Genomic DNA, 12,225 nt, shown 5'->3' with positions numbered 1-12,225 from the left:
TCCATTCCGAAACAAACATACTTCTATGGAAGTTAGTTTCCAAAAACAGTTCGATTCAACTTCATGGGTTTTGGAATTTGACTTACTATTATCTGATATGAGATGGAATCAAGTAATATAAATAAGAGTAAATACCATTATATTTCTTGAATTTAAAAAGAATGGATGCTTGGTACTAGCATAAAAAGATATGGAATTTAAAGTTGAATCCTACCTAAAAGTTAAAAAAATGACAACCAAGATTAGAAAGATGCTATTTTCGAATTTAATGTTTGAATTTATGTCATTGTTACTATGGCTAATCTATCTATTTATAATGCTAAATATAATTGAAAATAAAATTAAGGTTCTATGATTAGTAGCATAAAAATCTGAAATTTAAAATAGTATGTCTAATTGGAACCTAAAATAGCAACCTATTTTTATGTTATTAAAGATTTGAAATGGTTGTAATTGACATTATACATGAAGAGCTTTTCCTTTAACTTGCATCTCAAACAATAGCCTATGTTTCTTCATTTCTTCATTAATGCTCTAGGTGCTCAACTAAGGTTGTTGAGATCTTATAACCTTAAAAACTAATGTTAGCAGGTAATCGTGATAGGGGAATGAGCATGGTATTTCCAAAGGTTTTTGGCTTCAAGTTGCTACGGAAATAACATAATGCTGAAAAAACTACTGATTGTGCTTTTTGGATAGTAATCCAAAAGTTTAGCTTTATATACTAATAATTATAATTATTATATAATTTACTTTATAAATCAATATCTTATCTTATATGTTGGAGTTCTTTTATGTATGCAGCATGATAATAATTGCTAAGGTCAGCATGATTTTGATGCGGGTAAATCAAGAGCAAAATGTAAGACCACTAAATTGATTCAGGGTAAGTTCTTGTTTAGAATTTTGTGAAACTATAATATAAATGTTAATATTTGATTTTTTTCCTTTCTTAAGTTTTTAGTATTGAGTTTTTTCAGTAACATTTTATGAGATTTCTATCTTTTTTTTGGAAATTTATTTAAATGAGAAACGGTTCATGATTATGAGATTATGTGCATGCTTTATTTTAATCTCTGGACAAGTAACTTGTTGTGTAAAAAAGATGCTTTATTCTAAAAGAAGTTTTTTCAGTCGCCAATTGTGATATAAAGAAAATATAAGAGGAAAATTGAAAAAACTCAATTTTCTTAAAATTTTGCAGGATAAAAAAATCTTTGGATGCATGTGATAATTTAGCAGGTTAAGCTGTTGTTTTGATGACTGTCTTTTCTTTCGATTCATCATGTGAAACATTAGAAAACTTTGACATTCGTATTAATCATTATGTCTCTCTTATTGTCTCAAAAAAGTTTACATTCTTATTACTTTTTTTACCTTAAACTTTACTGCTTAAAGAACATACAATCCCATCTCATTTAGCACTTCAAAAAGCTGCAAATCGAGGAAAAGATGCACATGGGAAAGCTTTCAGCCATTAAAGGCAACTGTGGAATTGGACATGTTCTTGATGAATTATTGTAATTTTAAACCACACGCATACTTAGAACTATCAGGCTCATTCTGCTGGTTTTGATGTTTTTCATTTGATTTTGGCATATCCACCCCTTTACCGTGGTTGTTCATATCAGATACCAAGTTGGTATATAGAAATTTAGATATTTATTATTTGTATTTATAGTTTACTTTCTGTATTTGATCAATTGTTTGATCAAATAAAATCGATCGTAACTGACAGCAAATTCGAGTTTCATCTAATATCTCACCCTCAGCCAATGCACTTTCACAAGATTGTCATTAACATCAAATTTAAAGTATCTATATACTCACATAACCATTATACCCTCACAACCTACCTATATGGCCTTATTATATTATAAGAATACAATGACAGCATTTTACCTCATGCTATTTCAAGAATGCAGTGTTAAAATATAGATCCATAAACACACTCCAAATTACCAAAATTGTCCCTTGCCCCACATCAAATCAAGTCTCATGCCATATAATTGCGATAGCCTTCCATTCAGTAAGTCTTGAAAGCATAGACTATATTTTCAAATTACAATGCATAAACAAGAAAAACAATCCATAAACAAAAGACCATATATCTCTATTTTACACACATCTATCCCAAACTTATTAAAACATAACTTTCAAAATTCCCAAATTACCCTTCGTGGGTTGTGCTCAGCACGGCCCTCCTAACTTCACTAGTATATATATATATATATATATATATATATATATATATATATATATATATATATATATATATATATATATGCCAGTCATTTTGGAGACGTGTAATAATACGAAAAGAATTGGTTTGCTAGTTGGGGTACGAGTATGTTCCGCATTCCTTTAATACTCATATTGGATTGTTTTGTTGAAGTTGTTCTTATCTTGGTGGCATAATATGCTCAACTAATGGGGCAATATCATGGTGGATATATAAAATTCCAATTGCATCGAGATTTCATCTATCTCAATCATTTTTTGAACACATCATTATGAACTTGATAGTTGCACTCTATTATGGAATGTTTTTATGCAATATTATAATTGATATATAAATTATAATGTATGTATTAGATATACTCAAAATTGCAATTTATTTTTTTAGCAGAATAAACTATATATTTTGAATTGATATTTATTATGTATATTATTGGATGTTATTATGTTTTAAATATTCTAATTCACTATATATTTTGAATTGATATTTATTATGTATATTATTGGATGTTATTATGTTTTAAATATTCTAATTAGTATTATGTATGTTTTAATAAGATCTTTCGTATATTATATAATTTTAGAATTATTGTTTATGTGCATATTATTTTAATAGAATATTGTTTAATGTTTATATACATATTATCATAAATCTGTATGTAGAATATTCTACAAGAATAGTAATATTCTATGTTTGATGTATGATGTTAGTAATATCTTTAACATGTTAGATAATTTTGTTATCATGAACTTTTAATAAGACATTAAAAATATCATATAAGTACAAATATCATTTAAGTAATATTTTAAGAGAATAATGGTATATGCATTACTTCAATGAACATCAAAACACAAACCTTGAAATATATGACAAAACATAAACAATCAAAGCATGGAACCGATGAAATCAGTCTCATTGGAAAAATGAACCTTGAAAATGACGAAATCAATCTCAATTTGAAAAACAAAGGTTCACAATAATGAAATCAAGCTCAATGAAACTTGAAAATAATGGAATCGGTCTAAATTAAAAAAACAAAGTTTGAAAATGATGAAATTGATCTCAACTGGTGACCAAATACTGATAAAGTTTAATATTTTGAAAAGGATGAGAGTTAATTAGTGAATGGTAAACAATCAATGTGAATTCAAGAATAGATAATGCTTAAAATCATAAAGGGAAACTAATGAAATCGATATCATGTGATGATTGATGATGGATGATGTTTAAAATTGCTAACATGATGAGAATTGACTAGTTTAGTACCGGTGGAAACCACATCTACAACATTAATTAAATTTTCATAATAAAAACTCAAAATTATTAATCAATTATTTTAAATAAATTAATAATTAAGAGATATTTTTTTAATTATATAAAATTATAATCGTTGATTTAAATAAATATATGAAATTATATAATCGTATAATCTGTATTAATTACTTTAATTCTTAGTTTAATGTTATTAATTTATTGTAATTAGAATGAGAAATTTAAAATTTGAAATTTGAAACGAAGAATTAAGGGGTGTTTGGATTAGTTTTTTAGCTTATTTGTGGTGAGAATAAGCTATAAGCATGGGGAGAGATGCTTATTAAAATTAGCTTATTTAGCTTAATAAGTTGGATTTTATCCAAACACTCAAATTAGCTTATTGTGGGAATAAGCAATAAACATCTTTTTTTTTCCTACCCAAACACCTCCTTAATAGGTTGACAAGTAGCATGACAGTAATTAAGAAACCTTATAGGTGATACATAACAAAAGGAGAATAATCTTTTATTAAAATAAGGATAATGTATTCTTTGTTCTTCAAATGAACATGGATTGGAAAATAGATAAATGATTAGTATAAAAGTTTTAAATTGAATTACAGAACTTATGCAATCGATCTTAGTTGATGTTAGATTACCAATTCTTCAAATCTTCGTCAAATCAATGTGAATTAATTTAAGGATTTAAAATCTTATGATCGATGCTTAAATATTACTATAATGGATTACTGGCGAAGCATGACATTGCTAAAAAGGATGTCAATTGATTACAGATTCTTAAAATTTTCGTTAAATCAATGAGAACTGGATTAGTGATTGTTGAAATCTTTATCGAAATATCAATTTATGATTGATCATTGAAATCGATTCCATAAACTTTTCTTTAAATCCGATCATCATCAGATAAAAGCAAGATTTTGTTAGAAATACAAAGTAAATTACATCCTAAACAGAAAGAAAACAAATTTGACTAAGCTTCCCCTAAACATCTAATGAGGCGCCTTAATAAGTAATTAGCTGGTTTGTACTTATTTGGTGGTTTGTTGTGAACCACATAATTAAAAATGGCAGATTTTACGTTTGAGATCTAGTCCTGTTGTCTCATAAATTTTTATTGGTCACAAAGAACCTTTATCTATATATGTATAGCTCTTTAAAATATAATTTCCGACTTTAAAAAAGAATCTAAATGGGTTTGTAAATACTTCTAACGATGGATCAAGGAATAACATGTCGGGGATATCATATTTAAAAGAATATGATTGTAAAAACCATGAACACCACTAAAAAATTATAAAAGTTAAAAATATTTTATCAGTTATTGCATCGACTGAATTTAAAACTAAAAAAACCATATCATGATTATTTTTGACTTTAATGCTGATCACACAATTGGTCGATTAGTGGAAATACTAATAGAGTACTAAGTTGAAGTAATTCAAATAACTCTTAATTCAAATATTTGAAGGTTGCGATAGAAATTTAGGAATAGAGATGTTAAATTAATAAATAAAAAATAAACTTTATTAAATCATTTGGTTGTTAATAAAAAATCGAACTTCATTAAAGCTATCGGAAAGTTTACACTAATAAAAGAAGACTTTGCGGTTAAAAAAACCATAGAGAATTTTTTTTGGAAACAACAAAATTATATTAAATACAAGACACTGCCAATCAAGCACAAGACATTGACAATCAAGCACGAGGCAGGGCAAAAAAACAATTATATAACGTTAAACATGATGCAAATCCACTCTATCCAATTACATACACCAAAATGACCACTATGCTTTACCCAACTAAAAACCGAAGTGGTAAGGATGTTCACCAGCTTCGAAGAAGAGATTCTCAAACTTTTGAAAATCAAGTCATTCATTGCTTTCCAGAGGCACCAAAGAAAGTCACATAAATGATAACCAGCACGAGATCACGTTTCTTAGGACATTGGCCCTAATCCGTCGAGAAACCCCTGTCACAAAATTTTGGTCTGAAATGTTATATCATGGGAAAATCCACTTCAAGGCCTCCTTAGCGAAATGACGGCCCACCAGAAAGTGATTCGAGTCATCCAGACTAGTAGAACAAAAATGACAATTTAGAGAGAAAAAACAAATTCCTTTGCAAGAAAGTGCAAGCGCCAAAGGGATCCAATCTATACAGGCACGCCAAACAAACTCAATAACTTTACGAGGAGCCAGGTGAACCCAAATGGTTAGATTGTCCACGTGAGTAGTAATCTTATAGTCAATGAAATACCTCAAATTACAAACATAGAAATTACTGTTAGAAGAGAGTTTGCATCTCCAATTATCCACACCATAAGCTAAAATCACCTGCAAAAGAGCACATATAGAGATGGCAACGGGGGTGGGGAATACAGGGGACTCCAATACCCATCCTCATCCCTGAATTCTCAGTCCAATATCCAACCCCATCCCATCCCCATTAAGGAATATAAATAAACCCCCATCCCCACCCCAATGGGGACTGGGGATCCCCAATGGGGAATCGAAGATTTTTTTCCTTATTTAATATGAAAACTTTTATGTCACAACTAACAAAATTAGGGTTGAAAGGGGTGATTCATGTACAAAACCATTTCCTCTATGTAACTTTATAACATCAAATTTGCCAAATTCAAACTACAATGTTATTTAAGTTCATACGTATGTACATTGCAAATCAAGCTGAAACAGCCTCGTACAAGCCCAAAAACTTGATCCAATAGCTAAGTCCAATCCATTTTGGGTTTTGGTCCAAAATTCTCGGCCCAACACCTTATTGGGCCGAAAACTCTTTCATTGAATTCTATTGGGTCGAGAGCCTTCCTTTGGGCCTTATTGGACTGAAAGCCTCTTCCTTGGGCCTTATTGGACCGAAAGCCTTTTCTTTGGGCCTTATTGGGCCGAAAACTCTTTTTGGGCCAAGCCAAAAACCAAAAACCATTTCTTTTGGGCTTTCCTTTGGACCGAGAACCCTAGGGTTCGGTTAAGGTTGAACGAAAAAAAAAAGAGAGAGAAAAGAAATGGATTAAGAGTGGTGACATCTCATTCTTGTTCACCAAATAACTAAGTCTGGGACCACCATGTATCCATGCTACTTTCACATCATCCATCAAAGGTCAAACAACCTCTCCACCCCCTGCCCTCTTACGATCGGCCGACCCCTCCCCTCCCATACAACTCAGTCTCATTTTTCCTCACTTAGTCTGAAGAACTTCCTCCCACTTCTTCTCTCAAAATTTCAAACTTCTCTCATTCTTCCTCTAAAGTTCATGGGTGTGTTTGCCATTTGCAAGGATCCTTCTTCAAAAACTCTTAAACTTGGTAAGAACTTCATGTAGCCCTTGTAATTCTAAAACATTTTTATGATGCCAACTTCTTGTTTACACGCTTTTGTTGTGTGTTAAACTCTAAGAAACACTTCAAATTGTTGAGAATATCTTCAAGCAGCCGGTGCAAGGCTAGGCTCAAAATCTCCTTACTCTCCTTTCTTCCTACCACACGAAATCAACCAAGGTGAGCTTCATACCCCACTATTTTCTAGTTTTTCATAAATTTTTTTTTTTTTTTTTTTGGGGGGGGGGGGGGGGGGGGGGGGATACAAGTCAAGTTTTCTCTTAACCGTTGGATAATTGCATGGACCAATGTGTTATGTGTTTAACCTTTACGTAATTGCACGAACATAAAGTTTATCTTATACATCTTCATAAAAATCATTAGAAATGTGTTTGTTAACATATATGTTGCTTGAAATCTTGTGGATATGGGTTTTACATTAAAAAATGACAAGAGTATGAGTGTTTGCTCAAACATATTAACTTTTGGACATATATCTTTTAACACTTATAACTACACAAATATTTCGATAAAATAAATTTCAAAGTTATTTCATGTGTATTGTAGAAATCGTGACATGTTAGAGTTACAACAAAATAAAGTATTTTGTGTTACAAAACTCTCATAACAATGTGTTAAACAAACTACAAAATTTGATATTTTGCTAATATTAATTTTATTAGTAAAATACTTTTAACTATATCGACACTATTATTGGATGGCTTACAAACTTGAGAAATTATGCTATATGACATTTTAATTAAGGATTATTTGCAAAAAGTGTTATAAATAATCTAACCGAAATGATATACAAAGCAGAATTTATGACAAAAAAATAAACGTGTCATAAACTGTGTATCATAAAAACTTTAAAGGCGAATTTAAAAAATCTGTGTGTCATAAAATCTGTAAAGCACGTCATAAGCTGAATAAAATGAAATCTGCCAAATCGCGTGTCATAAAATAGCTGTCACATGTTTGCAAAGGATATGTTATTTCCTTAATCGATAAAGGAACTCGAAATTTGCATAAATCCGTTAATGCTCTAGTGAGACACTTTCCTTCACCGTACCTACCTAGCGTACACCGTAAGTACTGTAGTTATAACTAGAGTCTCCAGGAGGGAGAGCGAAGTAATTGTGTATAGATCTATACGGGGTTGACACTCCCACACCTGAGCTGTTCGCTACAACTAGACGGGGCCAGTGTAGGGTGACAAATATCTTACTGAAACTGACACCTGAAGAACATCATTACAGGCATATCAGTCACATCAAGCATGGCTGTAACAACTCACATAGGGATTAATAACGTTATTTTGGAATTATGGAAAGTATGCACTCCACTGGTTTTATAAAATACAAAACTACACTTCATTTTTCAGTACACTATTACCACCACTCTAGCCTTAGGGTTTAAGACTACAATTTTTCATACAACAGAAAATATGGGATTTTCTGGGGACCTACACTTTACAACTACAAACAAAAAGAAAACAAAGTACATGCATGTAATTATTCACAATTTTAGAACGAGACTCACAAACCATTTTTCGCAGAAAATATCGGATTTTCTGGAAGTCTTACAAATTTTTACAAACAAAGATGTTACAAACCTTTTCTTACAAAAATACTTATGAACTCACCAACATTCTATGTTCACGCTTTTCAAAACGATTTGTATTCTCAGGGACTCAGTGAGCAGTTATTTGGGCCATGGATCTTGGATATTTGCTGCATTTTGAAACTTCATACATTATGTCATTTTTGTGTGATTTCATGAACATATACAACATGTAAACAATGTTAGTGTGTTATCTTAATGTATGATGTTTGGTTGCTATGTTTCATTCATATTCAATTGTTGTGGTACTATACAATGACGTCAACCGCCCTCGAATGTTTCCGCCATCCTGGTTCGGGGGAGTGATAGATTGGTATCAGAGCATTGTTTATAGTGAACTAGTATATCTAACCATACAAGATATACAACTATCAATTCAATGGGACTAAAACACTCTGACTAAAAGTACACTTTAAAAATATAAGTATTTTATAAAAGTGTACAAACATACATGTATATTAGAAAATAATAAGAAGAGTTGGACATCGCGACTAAACTTAGATGGTTATGTAATCATATCTAGGATAAATATAGCATGATCAACTATATTTATTCGAGATACGACCAATATGTGTCTAGGAGTGGTCAAGGTGGATAACAAATCTAAAACTTATCAGCTATAAATCAAAAAGGGGGTCTAAGAACAAAACTAAAAGACATAAAATACTATAGGGGTATTTTAACACTCTATCTACTTTCTCGTACTTATATATTCTCATTCAGACACTATGGCGGGCTTCCATTACCTAGGAGACCCATGCTTCCCCAATCAAGGAAACGGGGGATGGATTGAGGAGGATCCCGAGGAGGATCCAAAAGACATCGAGGAGGAAGAGATCAAAGAGAAGGATATAGACGAGGAGATTAGCGATGAGGAAGAAGAGGACAATGATTAAGATGTCGAGTCCGAAGTCATCAACCCTCCCTACATAGCGAGGGTACCAGCGCATCGATTAGGCCCCAATGGCCCTACACCCCCTTGGGCCTACGACCTGGAGAAATAGAGCTCGCACCAGGGACAACATCCACCGTTCAGGATGGAGCGAGCGTCTTACGACCTTCTCCATGGAGGGCCAGCAGACCGAGCACTTCTTGTTATGGTCCGAAGGATCACCAACATCGGATACCAGGAGCAGACGATAGCTCATTGGATCACGGAGATGAGGGCTACTCTGGAGGTCACTACCACACACACTTGGGATCTCCAGAGACACCACTATCCGAGGGAGCAACTCACAGAGGATCTTACCACTGCGCGAGCAGAGGTAAGGGAGTACCAGGAGCGACATGCTGCTCTGGAGGAGAGGGTGCACATCGCCGAGTGTTGACTAGCCGAGTTTCAGGGCGCTTCTACCTCGTCACAGACACCACCAAGGTTTACTCGTCGTGAGTAGGACTTATCCTACCCACTGCTTGCTGTATTTTTGGTTATGGGTATGCATTGGTGCTACCCCTTTTCTTTTCTCTATGTATGTAGGATCGACCCTACGTTTAAGTGATTACACTACTCGCAGGGTCGTTATGCTGTCAGATTTTATCCTCGATGTACTGTAGACCTTTTCAAAGGTTAATTTTCACGCATTATGTATTAAAATGTTATCATTTATGAAACAAATATGTGTTTTATTTGTGATGTTGTTATCTGTTATGTTCTCTCTTTCCATTTTTATTTGATGTAATACAGTTTCAATTATAAGTATAATCGAACCACCGTAACCACCAAAAAAAAAACAAAGGGTTTCCATAAACTCATCGCCATTCCTACATCATAGCAGGAAATGCCTAGAAGGTACATTCGCAAGAAAAACACAACAACAACAACAACAATAACACGGCCGCCTCCACCAGAAATGGTTATGCTGCATTCTATGTGGTAGTCTCAGCTGCAGTTACTACAGCTCTGGTGCATATCAACAACAATGGCACAAATTGAGGAGGAAATGGAAATGGGACGGGGAGTTCCAATCACAGAGATAATCCAGGACATCTATGAACATGCGCATATAATGATTTCACTAACGGGAAGCCTAGACCATTTAACGGGAGTGGGGGTGTGATAGCTCTCACCCGATAGTTTGAAAAGATCAAATCTGTCTTAGAAATCTGTGGCTATCTTGAAGAAAGTAAAGTGAAGTTCGTAGCTTGTACATTTTCTAACAGGGCCCTCTCATGGTGGAACGACCATGTCAAGGATCTAACTCTACCGGTAGCAAACTCCATGGCCTGGGGGAACTCAAAAACATGATGCTTGATGAGTATTGCCCCAAGGGTGAAGTGCGGAAGCTTGAACAAGAGTTATGGAATCTCATTGTAAAGGATTCTGACACCGAAGCTTACATTTCCAGGTTCAGCGATCTGGGACTCTTGTGCCCGGGAATGATCACCTCTGAGATCAAGAAGGTCGAACGATTCATTTGGGGGCTAACTCCCCCGATTCATGGGAATGTGATTGCTGCAAACCCATCAACATTCGACGGTGCCAAGCGTCCGGTGCAAAAGCTTTACGACCATGGAGAACAAAAGGGCACGAAGACTTCTGTCACTAAACCAAAGAAGGCGGATGATAACAAGAAAAACTGGGGAAAGAAGAGGAAAGGAAAACAAACTCAAGATTCGGGGAAGAAGCAAAAAATCGTAGCAGTTCATGCTACTACCACTCCTGCTACATCAACAACAGCTGCACCAACACCTATAAAGCCATATGCAGGCTCTCACCCAAAATGCGATAAATGTACTTTCGACCATAACGGCACATGTCGAGATATGTAGTGCACCGACTGTAACCGAAGAGGGCACACCGCCCGGTATTGTAGAGCACCGCCACAACAAAACAACCAACCTAATAACGTTGGGCCAATCAATCATGATACGGGTGCGAGGAGACTGGCCACTTCAAAAGAAACTATCCCAAGGCCAACAATCGTAATGCAGGGGGAAAGCAGATTCCTAGCGATGGAACACAAGGAGACTATAAGGGATCCGACGGTAGTCACTGGTACGTTCCTCTTCAACAACATTTATGCATGCATCTCATTTGATAGTGCGGTGGAACGAAGTTTTGTGAGTCATAAATTTAAACACTTACTCAATCAAAGTCCCCATAAGTTAAATGAAACCTTCACAGTGGAAAAGGCTAATGGGAAAACCGAAACAACCAACGACGTATTTCTAGGGTGCACGCTAACTTTAAATAATCATTCATTTCAAATCAACTTAATGACAGTTACTATTAGAAGCTTTGATGTGATCATCGGCATGGATTAGTTAAGCCCCCACCATACCAATATTATGTGTTATGAGAAGGTCGTTCGCCTTCACCTACCTAACAACAAAAACCCTGGTTATATATGGCGATAAACCTAGTACGAGCCACTGTCTCATCTCGTGCATCAAGGCATAAAAGTGCTTGCACAAAAAGAACCAAGCCTTCCTAGCCCACGTGGTGGATAAAAAGAAGGAAGAGAAGAGCATCAAGGACATCCCAGAGGTATGGAATTTTCCAGATGTGTTTCCTGAAGACCTCTCAGGAATACCCCCTGAACGACAGGTCAGATTTCGGATTGACCTGGTACCTGGAGCTACGCCAATTGCCAAATCACCGTATAGATTAGCCCCTGCAGAAATGCAAGAGCTCTCCATCCAATTGAGCGAGTTACTAGACAAAGGGTTCATAAGACTGAACTTCTCTCATTGGGGAGCTCCAGTTTTGTTTGTCAAAAAGAAAGATGGTTTCTTTCTCATGTGTATCGAT

The 12,225-nt window shown here is 34.4% G+C and overlaps 1 long non-coding RNA gene across 1 annotated transcript; it reads left to right on the top strand.

Annotated features, from left to right (window-relative positions):
• Positions 1 to 803: 803 nt before the first annotated feature.
• On the top strand, positions 804 to 1,598 carry LOC145000239 (uncharacterized). Its single transcript, XR_013661165.1, has 2 exons — positions 804 to 886; positions 1,423 to 1,598. It is a non-coding gene; the product is annotated as an uncharacterized LOC145000239 (long non-coding RNA).
• The last annotated feature ends 10,627 nt before the right edge of the window (positions 1,599 to 12,225 follow it).

Source organism: Lactuca saligna, chromosome 6 (genome assembly GCF_052625555.1).
Source record: "Lactuca saligna cultivar CGN05327 chromosome 6, ASM5262555v1, whole genome shotgun sequence".
NCBI classification, from domain to species: Eukaryota; Viridiplantae; Streptophyta; class Magnoliopsida; order Asterales; family Asteraceae; genus Lactuca; species Lactuca saligna.
Note: the sequence above shows the minus strand (reverse complement) of the source record. Positions and strands in the feature narration are given on the sequence as shown.